Consider the following 22,721-nt stretch of genomic DNA (forward strand, 5'->3'; position numbering starts at 1 on the left):
TGTAAATGACCGTGTGCTACCACACCTTGCTTTAGTGATATATTTGAGTCAGTGTGCTCCACAATGCACCATCCGCTACATGCTGCACCCTTACCACTCTCCTGCTGCATGAGTGCGACTCATTTGCTGCTTACGTTCTCAGTGTGACGCTTTGGTTTTTCACAATCCCCATGACTCCAGGCTGTAACATTGAAGCCAGCACCCCCTCTCTGAAAATTGTTTGGGCCCCACTGGTAGACATAGAGCCACCCACAAGCCTTTACCTTGGTCTACTCCCAAATAAAGTGAGCATCCAAGCACAAAAAAGAAGAGAGGGGAGTGACACACCAGTCCACATCGGCAAACCTTGTGGAGATGAAAAGCATGCTGTCACGGCTTATGATCAGGCGACTTCATGCCTGAAGATCATCACCATAACCTACTCATTCCACTGACTGTCAGTGCACACATCAATCAACAACAGGCAGGCCACTGACATACAGTGAGAACAACCTGTCAAAGGTCCAGAGGGAGAACCAAGAGTACACTGGACCCATGCATGAGTCTCTACTCCTGGCTTTTCAAAGCAACCGTTCAGACACCATCATCATCTGCCCTGCAAAGCGCGGTATTCCTGCCAACAACTCACCCACGCCTTGCACCGGCCGAAGACGTTCAGCAGCAGCTTACAGAGTCATTGGGCTACTAACTACATCCGTTTACCATCACAAACCATTGATGCACCATGGGAGAACCTCTGCAAACTCCTTGGGAAGCCATTGACAACTGTTAGAAAGTTTCTCAAAATTACTCCACCTAACCTGCAATATCATCCTGTCAGTCCCATTAACAATGCATCACTATCACATGTAGAGTGTCTTGCAACCTGGTTGGAGTCAGACCATCAGCAATATACCAAAACTCCAAGAAGCCCCTCTGACACTCCAAGCGACTGCTGACCAGAGGCAAATTGCTCACCCCGCTGATATCTGGATCCAGTCTTCAGCACGTCTTGACCCTGAGCTTCTGCACCCAACTGTTCCACGAAGGGCTAGGCAGTAGCTCTTCTGTGGCTTTGCAACAGCTCACATGCAGCACCCACACAACGAACAAGTTTATAAAAATTTCTTAAGTAGTGAGCAGGTACTCAATCTATGTAGTGCCTGCCTGACTCTACGTCACTGGTGTGCTTACCACATGTGTCATAAAAACATTGTGTCAAATGGTGCTATAAAAACCTTACTAGTGATTAGTTCTTGTTCAAGATAAGTAGAGAAAGTAAAAAAGGTGTGATAGGACGACAGCGCCTCACGGAAGCAGCCCCAACGAGGTATGCGTAGACTGGTACTCGCCTACTACCTCCTATTGTCATCATCGGTCGCTGCCGCCCAAACAGAAATAGTAAAGGTGGAACAGAAATGTGTAGTATACTGCACTCAAACTCTACGTGATGGTCCTAATGACTCCTATCTTATCAGGCAACCTATGTGTTGCGGTGGTGTGAGCTAATCTGCAAAAACAGGAAGTGTCGACCCAGATTTGGTGAGTTGAGCCTGATCAGGACTCGAGTCACTCAGAAGTAAAACCGAGCAGCATAACACTAGCTATATGGTGCTTTATTCTCAGCTGTGTCGCTTGCTCATTTAAAAACCAACATGTTTCGTTGCCGTATTACTTTACCGGCAACTTCATCAGGGCTTGGGTCGACTGGTCTCTCTGCGAACGCTAATGTGTACCAGCGATATCTTTAAATCAGCACCCTCGAGGTGCTGTGTAGCGGCATACCTGCACCTCCATCATGTAAGTGTCTTGGGTATTTGTATACCGGCCCTTTTGGCTGTTAAAACCAGAGCTGCGGAACTTTGTTTCTCGTCAGTCTGAGCCTCGGGTCGTAACTCGCCCTCGATCCCGAGGGCGAGTTACGACCCGAGGCTCAGACTGACGAGAAACAAAGTTCCGCAGCTCTGGTTTTAACAGCCAAAAGGGCCGGTATACAAATACCCAAGACACTTACATGATGGAGGTGCAGGTATGCCGCTACACAGCACCTCGAGGGTGCTGATTTAAAGATATCGCTGGTACACATTAGCGTTCGCAGAGAGACCAGTCGACCCAAGCCCTGATGAAGTTGCCGGTAAAGTAATACGGCAACGAAACATGTTGGTTTTTAAATGAGCAAGCGACACAGCTGAGAATAAAGCACCATATAGCTAGTGTTATGCTGCTCGGTTTTACTTCTGAGTGACTCGAGTCCTGATCAGGCTCAACTCACCAAATCTGGGTCGACACTTCCTGTTTTTGCAGATTAGCTCACACCACCGCAACACATAGGTTGCCTGATAAGATAGGAGTCATTAGGACCATCACGTAGAGTTTGAGTGCAGTATACTACACATTTCTGTTCCACCTTTACTATTTCTGTTTGGGCGGCAGCGACCGATGATGACAATAGGAGGTAGTAGGCGAGTACCAGTCTACGCATACCTCGTTGGGGCTGCTTCCGTGAGGCGCTGTCGTCCTATCACACCTTTTTTACTTTCTCTACTTATCTTGAACAAGAACTAATCACTAGTAAGGTTTTTATAGCACCATTTGACACAATGTTTTTATGACACATGTGGTAAGCACACCAGTGACGTAGAGTCAGGCAGGCACTACATAGATTGAGTACCTGCTCACTACTTAAGAAATTTTTATAAACTTGTTCATAGGGTAGGTCTTGTTGTATTTCAGGATTGTGAGTGGGGGGCCACCTACCCTGTTAGCCCCCTAGGCTCCCTTGTTGTGTAAGCACCCACACAACCCCAACAGAGCCTGCAGGCACTCCCTTTGGTATCATGTCTATGGATCCTCCATACTTACGAGATGGACTCTAGAGGAAGGTGTTCGAGGCTCGGCAACAATTTTCCAAGCCCTTCCAAGACTGTCTTTGGAGTAACAAGCAACACAACAAAAGCAAGCTTCGCAGTGGGTTCCAAATAACTCTAGTAATGCTCATGATGCACTGTTTTGAATTTGTGGACACTAACAATGCACTGTCAGAGCATCAGCAACTCACATCGAGTTAAACTATGAACTCGAGCGACGATGTCCTGTTGCAGCCGGCACCATCCATCCAGCTGGCAGCCACTGGTCTGCTGATTCACTCTGAGTCACAGTGGTATGCTGTTTTGCTTATTTTTGTTATATTCCTCCACCGGTAGACTCTTTGAGTTTTCTTTAAATTTTGGAAAGACTGTACTGTGCTCAGGGCACGTCAGACAATGCTGCCCCTTACATCTCACTAGACCAATTGACCCTGACATTCAAAATGGAGCTGGGTGCATGTGCTGTCACTCCAATTATCTACAGCACTCCTATCTCTTTGTTCTTTTGGTGTCATGAGGGCGGACCTAGGTCCCACAATGTTACATGTAGCCATAATGATCAACTGGATACTAAGGACAAAATGTACGAGAGATGCCACATGGGGTGTCCACCCCACAAATGTCACCTGGCCTTCATGTTTTCTTTTGCTGGGAAGGAGAAATAAAAGTCTCCAAGGGAGTGGCAATCAGGCACTAAGCTGTTTTGAGTGCCTAAAGGGCCATGAAGCATCTCTGACTTGCCTGAGGACTACTTAGGCGGGAAACTGATAGGCAATATAATATAAGACGCAACGTGTTTCTTCAGGCTCTTGACTGTCCGTTCAGTTTTGCCAAGCTTTGGAGGTGGTGGGGTGGCCCCACCGTTCTGATTGGATCTGCTTAGTCTAACACTGGTATTACAATTGTAACACACTCATTTCTTGATTGAAGGAATCTCATGTGAGGAGCATGATTCTAGGAAATAATACAATCTCACATGCTCAGCCGAACCTGTCAGTCTTGGAGCAATGTCTACTGTGTAATTCTACAGGGATATGATATGGGTAGGAGGCTCCCTGGGGAGGAGGAGAGGTTTCTCGAGAATGGATCAATCCCCCCCCCCAGTAGGGTCGGGGCGTTATTAGTCGGTCCACAGTGCGGGGCAGAGGCCCATTCATTTGGCATGGGCCAGGCTACTGTCCTCCTCCCATGTGGGGTTTCACAGCATCATTTGCTTCCTTGGGAGACTGGAAGGTGGGGTGGATAGCTGACCGGAAGTGGTCCTAAGAAGGGGGCATAAGGGGCAGGGTTTATAAAAGGCTGGCTGCCCCCTGGGTGACCCTTTTTGTCCCTCAAAACCTGGCAGGGCACAGATCACTAAAAACTCCACCCACCCACGCCAAGTATGATTTGGGCCAGAAAATACCAAAGAATGGTGCTCACTTTGAAAGGGCCCTCGTGTTTATTATCAAAACCCCTGCAAGAGAGCTTATTTGGGGGTACGAGGCTGGTTAGAGTGGGGGCTGACATTCACGACTCTCCTCCTCACCAGCGGAAAAACATTTATCTGAGGTCACCTTCTAGGTCCTGGGATAATTGGGAAATTGCAAAACCCTCCCTGGGTAATGAAGGTGCATGGAGACTCAGTTCATGGGTCACCATTTCGCCATGTGTAATGCTACTTTACCTGGTAGTCACGTGGAGCACACGAACGACATCTGACACATGGGGGACCATCATGTGGACTGGCAGGTCAGCTGAGATTAAGGTACCAATGCGAACCTCTCACGTGCTGCATCCTTCCAGATGAATAGTGGTTCTGTCCTCTGATTCTGACCTGTATACAAAGGAGACCAGCTTTGCATTGATTTTTGAAATGTGTTTAGCTTCCCCCAGCTCAAGCCGGAGAAAGAGGACCCCACCCCCAGGTGTCCAAAAAAGGAAAGAACCCATTTCTCTCAATTTGTATTAGAATATGTTTGGAAGCATCTTTGCTGCTTGAGAATTACCTATTGGTATCAGAAACTTCACGCTTCTTAATAAGTTGTTACATGCTTATTCCGTAAGTGAAGAGCATCAAACTGTACCTAGGAGAATGGAAATAAAAAAAATCCCACGTTGCGCAAGGATGGTTTGCCTCTCGTAGGGGCATATTAACAAGGGCTTTATCTCCGCTTTTTTGGCTTTAAAAGCCAAAGAAGCGGAGATAAAAATATCGCCCTATCAACAACAGGGTGCTAACATGCAAAATCGCATGTTAGCACCCTTTTTCACTACGCTTTCCTTTGCATCTCTAATGAGATGCAAAGTGGGTGTTCCAGAGCAAAATAATAGGAGAAATGTCGCTAAGCGACATTTCTCCTATTATCAAGCTTCTCGCTAACCCTGTTAGAGACAAAAAAAGCAGCGCTAACCGCGTTTAACGCTGCTTTTTTACGTCTGCTAATTTTCAGACTTAGCCATGTAATCCAACGGGAGGTGGATTAAATGGCTAAGTCCACCATGGGCTATCAACAAGGATATCCCTATCCTTGTAGCTTTATCGCTGCATTACCAGCGATAACCTCCCAAAATGCCGCTATGGCTGGATTTTTTATCGCCTAGGTTAATTTTCCCTGTGCCTTGTTAATATGCCCCTAAGAAAGGTATCACGATGAAAAGAACTCACCTACAATGAGTTTACTGCCTAGGGGAAGCTACCCACTGCACTGCAAATGCTAGTCACCTGAGCAGGTCTTTGCCGCTATGGGGAGCCTGCTTGGGTACTGTGCACAAAAAAATGATTCAACATGCAAACAAAATCATTTCTCAAATATGTTTCCTGACAATTGCCTGAACAATGGATTCCGCATAGTTCTCCAACTTTCCTATCTCAGTTTTAAGGATTGGAAACGCCACCACAGTGTCTGATTTGTCTTATCCATAAGGAAGTGCTTCGGAAACAAGCTTGTTACTACAGGAAGCCTCACACCCCATCCCCAACGTGTGGAAACGACATACCTGCCACAGGAGGCCTCAACAACCATCCCGATGAGGAAAGGATATACTTACCACAGGAGGCTTCAACCACCATTCTCGACATGTGGAAACGATATCTCTACCACAGGAGACCTCAACCACCATCTCTGACGTGTGGAAACGACAGCCCTACCACAGGAGACCTGAAACACCATCTCTGGCGTGTGGAAACGATAGCCCTACCACAGGAGGCCTCAACCACCATCTCTGATGTGTGGAAACGATAGCCCTACCACAGGAGGCCCAAACCACCATCTCTGACGTATCAAAGGGGCCCCAAACTCCCATCCTCAACATGAAGAAATGGCATCATCACCACAGGCAGCCTCAACCCGCCTCCATAAGGGCTAGAAACCACAAGGTTGCTCTGGGAATCCTTGACCCCTATTCCAGATGTGTCCCTGAAGCAGCACCAGCTTCCTTGGAAATACACGCCTTCTCTAGCCAATTTTTTGAACTATCTGTTATTAGACAGTTACTAATTGAAGGCATAAGAACCTTCCGGGACCCAACGTTACTAGGATTAGGACCATGACGAATATGTCATTATGGGTTGTGTGTCTACTCATAGAGTTCAAACACCGGCGTATTGCGCTTAAAAGTACTAGTGGCTTCCTTGGACACTGGATGCCGCAATGTATTTTGATATCATATTTAAGACCCATTTGTGATTCCCACTCCCCTCTACTTCCACGCGCCCGGTGCACGTGCTGCACGCCCCTCTAACACACTCTGCAATGCATCGACAAAGAGGCTGGACTGATTAATAGTAGGTGCCCATGTTTGCTGCCAATGGAAATCTAATAAGCATTTAAATTGTATCTGAATCAATACACCCACAAGGGAGGTTGCCACCAGGAGTTCAGATACAATTTATTTAGTGGTACAGGAGAAACACAGCTCTATTTGCTGTGCACTCTCTATGAATCCAATCTTTCCTGCTTTCTGTTTTCTCCAGGTAATGAAAATAAGTCATATGATTTTCCCAGGATCACATATTTTGATCCAACAGCAGAAGCATGGATTTATCCTGGGTTTGCTGATATGGGAGTAGTGTATTTGTTTGTTAGACCCCATCTTCTGCTCCCCCTAGTTATACACATATAACAAGGCGCGGAGCACTGCTGTCTTCCTAGAACTGAAATTCAACTTCATACTAGAAATCAATTTAAATGACTCCCATGGCTTCTGAAGGCTGATGCCACTGAAGTATAACATCTGTTTGTACAATGAGAGTGCTCTTTCTACGAACGACAATTTTAAATCACTTCCGGGAGCGAACTTAATCCCCTAAGGAGTTTGTTGCTCTTCAGCTGGACCCGAACAACAAATGGCATTGCAAATGACCATGTGAATAGAAAAGCACAATCGACTTCTCAATGAACACTAGACACATTATTAAAATGAAACCAAGAAGGTTTATTAAAGTTTTGAAAGCTTTATAAAGGCAAAATAAATGGGTAGAACCAGTCAATTATACATTTTAAATCACGAGATCGCATGTAGCCCAGACTGAAGGGCAAAGGACGAAATGCAGAATTAAATATAGGTCAGCTCTAGTAAAATAAGTCATAAATCAGAGACCAGACGGACACACAGAGTCGCCTAAGATCAGGGGAGAGTGAGTCCCAACACCTTCGGGAAAGGGCTTCTTTTATAATGCAAAATACAATGAAATCAAACATTCAACAGTAGCGGACGGAGAGTTGACAGAGTGGTGGGGCTGGTGGGAGAGGTTGGGAATGGGGATGGGGGGCAAATAAAAAAGCACTTACCCAGTCGCAGCCTCGCGCGCTTCACTTCTCCAGGCATGGGCTCCCAGAGTGCACTGCGGCCAATCCTGAAGCTGCTCTCATGTGTGAGAGCAGCTTCAGGATTGACCTGAGCGCTGATGATTTGCGCTCCCACACAGACTGGGAGTCGGTGCCTGCTCTCTCCAACCCAGCAATGCAGCTGGGGCTGGAGAGAGCCTCACTGCGTGTGTGAGTTTGGCCAGCCTCAGACGGCTGGCCCAACCCACATGCGCAGTGAAGGCAGTGCCCAACACTTCCCCTTCAGCCTGGCACCGCCCTGGCCCTGCTCCAGAGTCTCAGCTCAACGAGAGTTTATTATCATTTTATTTTTCCATCGGCTGGTAGGTGGGGCGACACTCCTCCGCCATAGTGGAAGAGCCGCTGCTGACATTCAGTACAACTGTGCAAGAGTCTGAGGGTTTGAACCAATCAGGTTAAAGAACGAACAATACAGTTTCGGATGTCACATTATTGATTACTATCCCACAGAGTCATAAAATGCATTTCCCATCCCTGGTGCCCTTCAGACGCCTCAATAGTTAGTACAAATGTCGCTACACGTCCTCATGAGACATCACCGCGGTCCCCATAGGTGAAGCCTTGGGAACATTCACTCTCAATGCAACAGTGTGCTAGAGAACTCTAGAGAAAAAAAACGTCAGTCTGTATCTGGGAAGGGACACTACATCTCAAAGCAGTGTTTACAACGTCATTTGTACACAAATCACCGGTCTGCTGGGTAAAATAGAGAAAGGGAATTACATGCTGAAGAGATGGTTTTAGACACCAACAACCATGTTGAAATCAAAGCCTACATTAGTGTTAAAATGAAGACAAAGTGCAGGTAAGCATGGAACTCTTCTTTATTAGTCTTCTCACCACCACCGTTTCCAGTCAGCTGGAGTGCGCTGTGGAATGTTGGCACACAGAGGACAGGGCCGTACCAACTGGGACAGGGAGGGGAGGGGGGTCCGGAATGTACCATGAAGAGGAGATTACAACACACCTCCTTGCATAGGGAGAAAAGGAAAGACGAGAAAGAGGGGAAAGGTGGAGGAGAGAGAGACAGTACAAGGGCAGGGAGAGAACTTGAAAGTACAGAGATTTTCATACATTTTCATTTTACACTATAATCCTAAACCCACACAGGAGCAGACTTGGTTCTCAAGGATCTCCTGGGTATGGGCGAAACTGATACTCTTCCCGGGTCAGAGCGGAGGTCAGCGTCACCCCCTTGATTGTGGTGAGTGATTCTGTCCATGCTCCAGGTTTGTCCATTTTCCAGTTGGACCACATTTTTCCCTACTTTGGATATTCTGTAAGGCTCTGAGAACCTAGACGCTTCTCTTCTGCGTGGTTTGGGCAGGTCCACACGGACCCATTCTCCTTCTTTGAACAAGTGGGATTTGACGTGCTTGGTATGGTCATATCTGTCTTTGTATTTGGTTTGGTGTTCGTTCAACCTTCTTGATTTTTTTTTACGGTTGACCACGCATGTGTCGTTCCATTTTAACCCTGGAGGAGACAGTCTTGTTTTAGGGGCCCTCCCTTTGAGAGAGGTGAAAGGGGAAATCCCTGTTACGCTATTAGAAGTAGAGCGATAAGCCCAAACAGTCTCCATTAAAGCAGAGTTGGCCGGTGTCCCCATAACTTCTGCTCTCTGAAGGCATTCTTTGACCATACGGTTGATCCGCTCTACAAGCCCATTTGCACGGGGACAATACAATGCTGTCTTGTGATGGTTGATGCCCCTGTATGCCAGAAACTCTTTCATGTTTTCGGAAGTGAATTGCACCCCATTGTCAGTGACCAAAGTGTCTGGTATACCCTCATCATAAAAAACTCCTTCCAAGAATTGTGTGAGTACTTTAGTGTCAATCTGATGTACACATTTATACACCACCCAACAAGTGTGGTAGTCCACCAATACCAAAATGAAACGTTCATTTAAACTTTTCATGTTCAGAGGACCAATTATGTAAAGGGACAATTTGGTCCACGGCCTGTCTGGAACCTCCACTGGTGACAGTGGTGGTTTGCGAGTTTGATGAATCTTATCACTGCGGCTACAATCTAAACAGTTCTTCACAACATTCTCAGTCATTGCATCCATGCCTGGCCATCAGTAGTCCAAGCGAATTTTGTTCTTGGTGAGGCTACGCCCCAAATGACCCTCGTGAGCCAGTTCTACAATTCTCTCTCTTAGATTCTCAGGAGGAACCACCTTCTCCCCATGGCAAACAATACCTTCTTGAATATTCAACTCTAGCCTTATGTCCCAGTACTTACATAGGTTTGCCGGAACAACACTTTTAGTAGCAGGCCAACCATTTCTGATGAACTCTTTAATTGACCCCATTTCAGTATCATCTTGCACAACACTGTCCCATTCTTCCTTGTTCACACATTGAAGTTGGAGTATGACATCATCACAATCATCTGAAGCAGTAATGCATTCACTCATTGGTGGTGAACGGGATAAGAAATCAGCAACAATGTTTTGTGAACCTGGCACATACTTAACACTAACATTGTACCCTTCAAGCCCCAGGATCCATCTGGCTATTCTGGGGGTGGTGCTATTTGACCCTTTTATAGTAAACACAAACAATAGAGGTTTGTGGTCAGTCTTTACAGTAATTGGAATACCCTACAGGAAAAACCGAAAATGTTTGATTGCCCTATAGCAGGCAAGTGCCTCTCTTTCCACTATGGAGTAGTTACATTCTGCTCCCTTAAGGGCACGGGAGGCAAACGCGACGATCTGTTCTTTACCGTCATCAACTTGGGTGAGGCTGGCTCCTAGGCCTTTGTTACTGGTATCAGTGCAAAGAATAGTGGGTTTCGTGGGGTTGAATCTTCCCAGGGATGGGGCAGAAATGATGCATCTTTTTACAGTCTCAAAGGCATTGTGACAGTCGTCAGACCAAACAAAGGGAGTTCTGGATTTGAGTAAACCCCGCAGGGGTTCAACTATGGAAGCATAATTTCTCACAAATTTGGCGTAGAATTTGGACAGACCCAAAAATGGCTTGAGCTCCTGAACACAGCTGTGTCGCGAATGGCATCTACCAGGTCTATTTTGGGTCTGATACCCTCCTCAGAAATGGTGTGCTCAAGGTATTCAACGGATCCCACTCCAATGCGACATTTGTCCTTTTTGAGAGTGAGGCCCACTTTTACTACATTGGATAGCACCATTCTGAGAGTAGAATTATGTTCCTCCTGGTCCTTCCCATATATGAGTATATCATCCTGAAAACAGAGGATTCTGGGAAGGTCTTTTAGGACGTGCTGCATTATCCTCTGGAAGGCAGCAGCCGCAGAGGCCAACCCAAATGGCATGCGTAGGAATTGGAATGCTCCCAGGGGAGTAACAAAAGAGTTTAAGTGACGTGAGTTTGGGTGCAGCTCTACCTGGTGGTAGGCAGAGGACAAATCCAAGACGCTAAAACAACTGGCACCTTTGATGAGGGTGAGAACCTCGTGTATACGGGGCAGGGGGTGCCTATCCACCCAGATGTTCTCATTGAGGTCCCTGAGGTCCACACACAACCTAATATCTTTACTAGCAGCTTTGGTGGTAAGAACAATGGGGGCCAACCACTGTGAGCATTCAATGGGTTCAATAACCCCTAAAGACAATAATCTGTCGAGTTCAGTGCGAAGGGGGGGAATGGGTGGGGAATGGGTCTGACTTTGTGTGCTACCGACTTGGCATTAGATTTTAACTTTATGGAATATTGGTAGTCCTTAAGTAAACCCAAATCGTCAGAAAAAACTTTGGGGAATTCGTTGCATACTTCCATCCCCCCAGCTGAAGGATCCACCAATAAAACTTGATCAGGACTGTTAGGATCAAGTTTGTAGCCCTGTTCCCTCTGGTGTTTCCACCCTAACAAGTTAGATCCTTTATGGGTGACGTAAATCTTGCCTACTGTGTTCCTGCCCTTAAACCCAATTACCATGGTGGTCATGCCCAACAGGGGTATGGGATCCCCATTATGACCACCTGGTTGGATGTCAGGGGGCTGTACGGTTTCTTGCCAAGAGGGAAAAAGTTGGAAGAATATGTTAGCATCAACAAGGGTGTAAGGGGAACATGAGTCAGCAAAGACAGTAACGGGTTTATTGTCTAGGGTGATGTCACAAGACGGAAATTTGGCAGAATCGTTAGTATCTTTCAGTTGGAAAATTAACTTACATAGTACACGATTCTGGTTCAATAGACAGCACAGATATGTGGAGAAGTGTGGCTCAATGGTTAGAGCGGCAGACCTTGATGCAGAGGTCTGGCCCGGGACCAGGGTTCAATTCCCCGCCTCGGCGGGTCTTGGGCTCAAAATTCCACGGACCTGATAATTCTCGCCTTGGTGCCTATTCCAATCATGGAGTCCCACTCTGCAACTCTGGGCAATAGCTTGCTTAATCTCCACAACAGCCCCCACAACGCTAAGGATGCCTGGCCTCCACCTTGGGGGTGCCCAGGAGTGGATGCCTCACAGGGAAAGCCAGGATGGGTTCCACAGCGGTATTTGTACAAGCGCCTTGAGACCCTTGCGGGTGAGTAGTGCGCTATACAAGTATCCATTTACATTTACATTTGGAGCGCTGATCATTACAAACCCTGGACAAATGTCCCCTTTTCCCACATTTGTGGCAGATGACAGAACGGGCTTGGCATATAGGGTTGTTGGCAAGGTGGCTTGGGCTCCCACACCTATAACAATTGAGTTTGGTACCAGGAGGGAACTTGTTAGCCGGCTTATTTCTGTTATCTTTACTAGAATCCTGTTTGCTTATGGCATTTACCTCCGTGGATTTGCCCCCTTCTCCTTTCATTGCAACCATACAATCTGCTGTGTGATCAATCCCCACCGCTATGTCTATGGCTTCCTTGAGGTCAGGGTTGGCCACTAGAAGTCTCTCCTGTATCTTGGGATTGTTCGTGCATCTAACCAATTGGTCCCTAATTAGGGACTCTTGAAGAGACTCAAATTCACATGTGTTTGCTAGGCCCTTTAATGCAGCAATAAATGGTTTAACTTAATTTCTGCCCCATCCCATCCTCGTCGCCTGTGTTAAAATGAAGACAAAGTGCATGTAAGCATGGAACTATTCTTTATTAGTCTTCTCACCACCTCAGTTTCCAGTCAGCTGGAGTCGCTGTGGAATGTTGGCACACAGAGGACAGGACCGTCCCAACTGGGATAGGGAGGGGAGGGGGGTCCGGAATGTACCATGAAGAGGAGATTACAACAATTAGCTACTGTTAGTATAAGTACAGTTCCCTAAACATAATACCTTTATTTCAACTGCAGGCTAATTTCCTTTTATTGTATTATTGCTATTGTGCAAATAATTATAAAACTCGTCACCAACAGCATAGAAAACAAATACCCCAAACAAGGATAATCTGAAATTGTTGTAAAACACTATAAATGTGAAAGTCAACAATGACTATAATAGTATTTTTGGGAATTTCGTTTTCTTGGGTAATATTTTCCAAGTCCTCCTTTCCCTATGTGAACACCATTGACTTTTTTGTCCAAAATTACATACTTCCTGGCTTTCCTCAACACAGCAATTCCCCTCTCTAGCTACGGGCCATATTATCAAGGAACGGCGATAACATTATCGCCGCTTTGGCGGCAGGAAACTGCCGCTAAAGCGGCGATAATGGGCTTGATAAAACGCCCTTGTGAATTCCCATAGAAGCCCAGATTCACACCAGAACATGGGCTTCTATGGGAATTCATAGTTTTCTGCCGCTAAAGCGGCGATAATGTTATCGCCGTTCCTTGATAATATGGCCCTACAAGTTAAATTGTGGGCTTTTTATGGTGTACTGCGCTGTATAGTTAGTACTTGTTGCCAAGATGTTCCTGAGAATGAGGTGTGAAAATTGTACACACACATCTAGGAAATGCTACTAATATTGGGCTTTCAGTGTTGCATACAGCCTCAACAGAGCATCACTAGCAACATATACAGCTAACAAAACATTAAAAAAATGGCAGATTTGCAAACTTTCATAGCTTAACAAAGGTAATCAATGAAAACAGTAGTAATTATCCTAACATTGGAGCAGGCCAAAGATCATACATAGCTCAAAAACCCTTGATCTAAATGAAATCCTGCAACAGAGACATACATGCTCTCCTTTTTTGTTTGACACTCCCTCTTACCTACAATTTCCTAGACGTGCACACCCACCTGAAGATGTAAATAGGGAAATCCTGAGAGATGAATCTAATCTTCTATAACAGCAAAAAAAAAGTACTATCAATGTTCAGATCAGCCAGATCACTGGTTATCCAGAGTTGTGGAGGCCTACATCTCGCCCAGGTCTCTGTGCAATTGTAAGGACCCTGGTACTGCAGGCAGCTAGCAGTCAATGAGAGGAATGTTTATCTGCAGCTGGGCCAAAGCCCTTCATTTCCATGAACAGTTTTCCTGTTCCCATGACTACCACCAACATTGGTTCTGAATAATGAACACTCTCCCCATGACACATTTGGTGGGTGACTCTTAACAGTTTAGTTTAATAGTTTTTCTGGCCTTCTTGGCGAGGGTTGGGGATGGAAGGTGTAAGCGTAGTACACCCTGGAGTTACACTGTCCACTTCCTTCATCATCACCTCTGTGATGTGGTTGCCACACTCACCACCTCTGCAGCACGTGCATCCACCATGAGCATACATCACCTACACTTGGTATGGCAACTCTGAGGTAGTTTATTGGAATCCCTAACAGATTGGCCCTCATTGGATCCAAGTTTGCCGGTTCACCACTGTCATGATTGCACGATATTGGTGTTTGAAAACGACATCCTTACTACAGGAGACCTCAACCACCATCCTCGATATGTGAGAACGATAGCCTTACTACAGGAGACCTCAACCACCATCCTCGACATGTGAGAACGACAGCCTTACTACAGGAGACCTCAACCACCATCCTCGACATGTGAGAACGACAGCCTTACTACAGGAGACCTCAACCACCATCTTCGACATGTGAGAACGACAGCCTTACTACAGGAGACCTCAACCACCATCCTCGACATGTAGGAATGGCATCCTTGCTACATGAGATCTCAACCACCATCCCCGGCATGTGAGAACGACAGCCTTACTATAGGAGACCTCAATGACCATCCCTAGCATGCGAAAACGACATCCTTACTACAGGAGACCTTAACCCCCATCCTCGACATGTGAGAATGACATCCTTACTACAGGAGACTTCCGCCACCATCCTCGACATGTGAGAACGGCATCCTTACTACAGGAGACTTCAGCCACCATCCTCGACATGTGAGAACGACATCCCTACTACAGGAGAATTCAACCACCATCCTCGACATGTGAGAACGACAGCCTTACTACAGGAGACCTCAACCACCATCCTCGATATGTGAGAACGACAGCCTTACTACATGAGACCTCAACCACCATCCTCGATATGTGAGAACGACAGCCTTACAACAGGAGACCTCAACCACCATCCTCGACATGTAGGAACGGCTTCCTTGCTACAGGAGATCTCAACCACCATCCCCGGCATGTGAGAACGACAGCCTTACTATAGGAGACCTCAACGACCATCCCCAGCATGTGAAAACTACATCCTTACTACAGGAGACCTTAACCACCATCCTCGACATGTGAGAACGACATCCTTACTACAGGAGACTTCAGCCACCATCCTCGACATGTGAGAACCACATCCTTACTACAGGAGACTTCAGCCACCATTCTCGACATGTGAGAACGACATCCCTACTACAGGAGACTTCAACCACCATCCTCGACATGTGAGAACGACAGCCTTACTACAGGAGACCTCAACGACCATCTGTCGACCTGCAAATTACATGATTGCTCAGAGAGGCCGTGCTCTTTTTTAAAACATTTTTTTTAAAGCCATACATAAAACAAACATTATATGCATGGTATTAGTAGGGTAGACATTAAAAAAAAAAGTAAGTAGGATGAAGAGAAAGAACGAATGAAAATCTTATACCTTTAAAGTCAAAAGTAAAAGACATAAAAGAAAATGAAACACCATCATGGGCTGATAGAGCCTTATTGCTCCCATAACTGGTCAGTCCAAATACAATTACATTTCCACCAAGAATGGGGTCCTCTAGTTTTAGCCAAAGCAAGTTCCATTTCATGAATCTGTCTAAGTAGGGCCCATAATTCATTAATACTAGGACTGATAGGATCTACCCAAGCTCTAGCAAAACATAAACGGGCACACACAGTAATAATAGTCGGCAGTTACTAACAGCCCCACTTCTGATCCCAAGGAAAACTTATTTTGCAGTGAGCTGATAATTAGGGCCCAGGAGTGGACTGAGAATACTAGTGACCCCCCTCCAGAATACTTCGAGTTTAGGACAATCAATATACATGTGCCTAAGGTCTGCCACATGTAACCGCCATTTCAGACAGTATGATTTTTCCATATTACCAGAAGCCCACTTAGATATAACCGCCGGAGTGTAGTACAGCTTGTATACAGCCCGATGCTGTTGCAACTCTAAATTAACTGATGTTACACCTTGATCGAGTACTTCCATACTCTCCCAGATATCCTCAGCGGTTATTTTAACCTGTAGGATCCGGCTAAGTTTGTAAGCTATCATCAGTAGCCCGGGCCAAAAATGTTTGATAGATTGTGCAAATTATCCCCCGGCCGATGCACGTATATATTTCGGCTAGTATTTTCCGAAGAGTTTGGCAATGTTAATAACTTCTTGCCTCGTGTAAAATAATCCCTAACCTGTAGGTATTTAAAGAATGTTTTTTGCGGAAGGCCAAATTTGTCCTTAAGTGCAATAAAAGAGCTGAACCCCTGTCCATCATATAGTTGGCTGAGTCGGGTGATGCCCTTCGATTGCCAGTCTTTGCCAGTATGATCCTGGAATATGTTACCTTCCTTTCCCCACAATTGTAAAGCGCTCTGATATCCCTCGGGATCATGTTCTCACTATATAAAACTTTATAAATAAATAAATAAAAAAATAAAAATGGGACATGGCCGAGATGGGTTGTCACAATTCCCTTGTGGAATGGTAAATGTTATACGATGTGCCCGTTGAACTTGGTTGTCCATGTCCCAATCTGAGAGTTCAGGAAATGCTTGTTGAAGCAAACTGACGATATACACCCGTGGATCCGACCCCTCTCTCCCCTCTGGTATGCCAAAAATACGTAGATTGTGGCGCCGTTGGCGGTTCTCACGATCCTCAACCTTATATTGCAAGAGGGCGACCTGAGTTTCACATGCTTTCGCAACCCCGGCCGTGTGTGCATAAGTTTCTTCAACTAGCGCCACTAGTTTCTGTAATTCCGTGACATCAGTATGCAAAGAGGCAACTCTACATGTAACTTCAGTAAGTGCAGCCTTGATATCTTGGCTATCTGCCTGTGCTTGACTATAGTATTCCTGAGCCTCAGTTCTTTGAAGAGACAGCACCTTTAAAATCGTAGTTAGAGAGGGTATGTCTGACTCATAGTGCTCCAAGTGACCCACTTCAAGGTTTGACGTGCTATCCTTTCTTGCACTTGAAGTTCCGGGAACTGATGTAATCCGTGTCTCAGCCAATTCTTCCCCATCCGCCTCAGATTCACAATGACGACTAAGAGCTACTAGCAAAGTATTTGCGGCCGCCGAAGGAGAAGTAAGTTGTTGGTGGCCATTCTCATCCCTCATCAGTGAGTCAGAGGTCATACTACCAGATTTGGAGAGTCTCGAAACAAGAGCCTTGACCTCCCCTTTTGAAGCCACCCATTTTCACAAAAGACTAAAATTGGCATCTGCCTTCTCTTTATTTGAAGCATCACTTTTAAGTCGTCCAACCCCCATCACGGCCTTTTGCGCCTTTGCCCATTCTGACCCCTCTGGTGGCTTTAGGACCTTTTCCCCGTAAGGATTTCGCCTCAACCACCACTGCCGCTGCTGGCAAACATTCGACGACGGGGGGTTTCAGTCATTTCGTCTTTGCTCACAGTACCACCTGTCCCTCGTGCCGCATCCCCTATCTGTAATGACTGTAATGATAATCCCGGCATAACGTCCTTGGGTATATCCTGAAGGGCTTGATCCACAGAAACAAACCTATGACCCTCGGGTACCACTGATCGTCACTACAGGAAGTTGAAGATGATAGCGTTAGACTATCCCCACTTGCTGCTCCACAAATTAAAAGATTGGGATCCAATTTAGGATGTGTACCTTAATTGTCTTTTCCCTCATGACAGACACCCGATAAAGGTTCAGCCTGCTCCTGTTCCTGGGGTATTTGCATAACCACCACATCAGGGGAGTAGTCGCTGGTACTTCTTGTTGAATGACTCATTTTTGCCGACTATGTTGCTCTCACCTTGAGACACAGAACCATTACGATCTTTGGGATTCGCCATTGACTTGACAGGGGGATCATTCCTCTTAGAACCCATAATACCAACTGTGAGTAGCCCCCTATCATCTAGAACATCCGGTACTGCTGCCATAAGGGCTTCAGCCATCTCTTGCCCTGGGATAGAGTTAACTGAGCCACAGGACCAATGTACCCCCCCCTCCGCCCTGCCAGAGCGAATTAGTCTCAGGATAGGTCGCCCGAGCGTTGAGCTGGGTTCAGGGTCTACTGTAACATCCTGTCCCTCATGCCCACCTGTGCTGGCTTCCTCAGGGATAGGACTGCTGCCCTGTATTGCCAAATTGTCTCCAATATTCCCCCGCCCCTTCTGGACCAATGTACATGGGGGGACCATAGACTCCAAGTACCGGTACTCGTTGAGGCTCGGCGTGTATCTCGCTGAGCAGTGACCGTGGTGCAGCAAAACGTCAGCCCAATATTCATCCAAAGCGCCGCTCAGCCCGCAAATACATAACTGCGTGTGACGGCTGAGCCAAGCCGCCACATCGATGCTATCAGCAAGCGGCAAACCGTGTGATGCCTGTTTGCAGAGCCGTCACCACTACTCAGCCGCCCTGTGTCGTGACTCCATAACACCGTACCGCAGTGCTGCGGTGGAGCAGCTGAACCGTCTACAGTCACCAGGTAAAAAAGCGTAGCGAGCCCGGCCGCTGTCTGGGGGGCTTTAGAATACAACTCCCCCCCCCCCCCACCTCACTCTTACTGCACCCTCGCCGCAGGGCCGGACTGACTACTGGGTGTTTTGGAATTCTGCCAAGCAGGGGGCTGATTTCACTGCAGTGGGGGCTGATTTCGTTCATGGAGACCTGCGTGTACTTCGAAATAACTAAAGCAAAACGAATTTCGTTCAGTACACGCAGGTCCCCATCAACGAAATCAGCCCCCAGCTCAGCAGCATTCCAAAACGCCCGGTAGTCAGGCCGGCCCTGCCTCGCCGTCATCTTGCTGGGCTTAGCATCAGCCCTAGGTGCGGGAGTGCGAGAGGCTGCGTGGCCGATGAGGAGGGTCTCTGAGCGGCATCCACACCGGCAGACTCACTCTGCCATCTTCCTTTCCCGAATAATCTGTGTAGCCTAGTCAGACATCTTCTAACATGCCATGCTCTCCATCCCCGATGTGTCCCTACAGCAACACAAACTCTCTTAGAAATAGACTCCCTTCTCCAGCCAACATTTTGAAATATTAGTAATTCCACAGTTACAAATTTTAGGCATAAGAAATTGTTGCGAACCCATGTAAATACGATTAGGACCATAGCAAATATGTCACTATGGGTTGTGTTCCCCCTGATAGTTCTAACAACCAGTATTTTTGCGATTAAAGGTACCAGTGGCTTCCTTGGACACTGGCTGCCGCAATGTATTTTAATATCATATTTAAGGTACATGTGTGTTTCTCGCCGCCCTCTGTTTAAGCCCCACTACTACACTCTGTAATGCATTGACAAAGAGGCAGGCCTGATTAATTGCAGGCGCCTGTGTTCACTGTCAATGGAAATCTAATAAAGAAGCATCTGAATCAATACAGCCACAAGGGAGGTTGCCACCAGTGAGTTCAGATACAATTTATTTAGTGCTTCAGGAGAAACACAGCTCTATTTGCTGTGCACTCTCTATGAATCCAATCTTTCCTGCTTTCTGTTTTGACAGGTAATGCAAATAAGGCATATGATTTTGCCAGATCACAAAGCAGAAGCATGGATTTATCCTGGGTTTGCTGTTATGGGAGTTGTGAATTTGTGTGTTGGACACCCATCATCTGCTCCCTTCAATTATACAGATATGTACAAGGCACTGAGGACTGCAGTCTTTCTTGTAATTTGAACCATATGTTCAAAGGCTCAGCGAATCGAAAATCAGTCGCAAACTGGTTTGTGGTTGCTAAAAATGTGAATCGTTATATTCAAAGTATTATTTCTTCTAGATTTTTTAAAATAGTGATGCCTATTAAATATTTACTGAATTGCTTTTTGCACCTTCAATTTTTACAGATTTGCAAATAGGTATCCAATTGCTAGGTTACCAGGTCAGTATTCTTATATTCAAACTATTTGCTTTCTGTGCATTTTACCACTAAGTAGATGAAGGTGGTAACCAAGTGCAAACTATAACAAGCATTTGCAATTTTTGGAGTGAATGTATGTAGTGTGCAAAATCCCTTGGAAAGGTCCTGCACTTCATAATAAATATGTTGAAAAAGACCCAAAGTGTGGATTGTGTCAACAATTGCTTGGCACGTACCTCATGGGTGAAGTGTCGCCACACATGCACACCATGGTGCTTTACTAATGTGAAACTCGTTAAAACAGTAGTGCTTACAGACTAACCAACGCGATCGGAATCAGAGCATGTGAATCCGAATCCCGGCTTCTCTTTCATTTTCTAGACTATTTTACTCACTCTCCTGTGTCTTGGTGATCCCCCAAATACTGGGAGGCATTGAAGTTTGCCAAGTGGGCGGAGGGCAGGGGGGCTTCGGGGGTACATGAAAATGTATTCATTGCCTAGTTGTCAAAGGTCGCCCGGTGCTATTAGTTAAAAGTGTGCAGATTTCATTAAGATATTAAGAGTACTTTACTCGCATCTATGAGAAAATCGACATTAACTAAACAAAATGCCAGAATGCGTGTCAGTTTTCACAGTTTTTTAGACAGTACTGGTTGCTTAGTTTCATTGCATTAATTTTTGTATTTACTCTTTTACACAGCATCCAAAGTAGGTTACCTAACCCCAAAGCCCCAAATTGTTAAATGACCCATAGAAGGGAGTGTTTTACAGTTGAGCAAATGTGTCCAAATGTAATTTTGGTAGTGCCATGGAATGATCAGGCAATGAGGTACTCGATGAGCTAGTATTTAACTACACATTCAAAATGTACGGTTTTGTGGCTGTCGTTTGTTTGTACACAACCACCTCTCTGAATGTGTTTAATAACAGAGAGCTTCATCTACCAGACAGTTCTCACAGAGGAGCGATTAAAGTACAGAACAAAATGTATTAATTCATCATGAGTGTGAAGGCACCCGGAAGGCTTAGGTGCCCACCCGGAGTGGCTAGGGATCCCAGCGCTTCTACAGACTCTGCTGTGCTCCTCTGCACCAGCAGGGCACAGCTCAGAATCTGCCGCTTCGGCTAAGAATAAGTGAGGGGGATGAGGTTGGGGCATGCGGGAGTTGCCAGCAGATTTCTAGGTTATTGGAAGTGAGGATTCTGACGTGAGGCAATGGAAACTGACTTTGTCTGTTTGTCTGCACCAGTCTATTTCTCTACCATCTACCGGGCTCACTGTCATGTATCCATTCATCTCTCTTTGTTAGAGGTGCGCGAGCCAATATATTAATTAACAGGTAGAGCCAGCCGGAGATGAGCCAAGCGTATACGAGCCAGTGGGCGAGGCGTGAAAATGATCGGTATGTTAATCATACAGTAAACATGATGTAAATGTGCGATAATGTCTCTTCAGAATTCAAAAAGAGCATTTCTTTAGCACGTCACCTCAGTACACAACATTATAGCACTGAATTGAGTGGAAGTTATTAAAAGTGCTCGTTTTAAGCATGAGTTAAAACACTGCTGCTCCTCCCGCTCGACAACAATGCCATTTGTGAACTAAGAGGCATCAGTTGCCATGCATACCCCAAATGTTGCCTAGAGTCTTATTATATTTAGAGTAACATTAAAATCTAGTTCATTAAACACAAGAAGTTTTTGTACAGCACGCATCTTAAACTCGCATATTTCAAGGTGGCAATAATAAAGATGAAAACGGACGTTCCGTCAGGCAAGAAAACACAAACGGGAGTGGGTGGGGGGGCAGGGGAGGGTGAGAAGTCATAGACTGAGGGAGGGGGCTGTGGGGTGGGGAGACAGGGAAGAAAATAGTGTTAGGAGTAAAGGGGCCAATAGCCGTGGAAGGATACAAATGATGAATGAGGAGGGACTAACAAGCCTCAAACCATTCGGAACGCAGCATTTAAGACAAAAGCCAATGGGCAGAGAGTGGGCGGAGCTTCCACAAAGCTTTCACACTACTGTATATACTGCATGCTTCGCAAAGCGATGGCAGCGCATTCGCGCTGCAACGCTAGGCGAGACCTAAAAAGGACCCCAGAATGCTTCAGATCTTTTCACAATAGCTGCTTTCCATGCTGCAGTGTGGAGGATTTGGCTCCAGCGCAGAGAAGAAGGAAAAGGCAAGAGGGGATCTATAGGATCAGAGTTACACTCTTTGACCAAACAGAGGAGGAGGTTTATACCAAGTACAGACTAACTAGTATTGTAACTTTAGATTTATTAGCCCAACTGCACTCTTTATTACAAAGAGGCACACGTAGAATCCAGGCCTTTTCCTCTTACATTCAAGTGCTGTGATCTTTGCATAGTTTGCCATCAGGTAGCTATCGCGCCATTGTGGCTGAGGCTGAAGGCATTTCACAGAGTGCATTCTCTAGGGTTTTTGAACGTTTCTGGAAGCAACGTTGCTCAAAATAAATAGTTACATTGTGTTTCTTCATACACCTGGGAAGCTTCTGGACACTAAGGTTGCATTCTTCAGAGTAGCACAATTCTCTTAGGTAATTGGCTGCATTGAGGGTACGCACAGTGCAATTTGTCCCCCATCGAAGACAGAATTT

The sequence above is a fragment of the Triturus cristatus genome, chromosome 6, assembly GCF_964204655.1.
Source record: "Triturus cristatus chromosome 6, aTriCri1.1, whole genome shotgun sequence".
Lineage (NCBI taxonomy): Eukaryota > Metazoa > Chordata > Amphibia > Caudata > Salamandridae > Triturus > Triturus cristatus.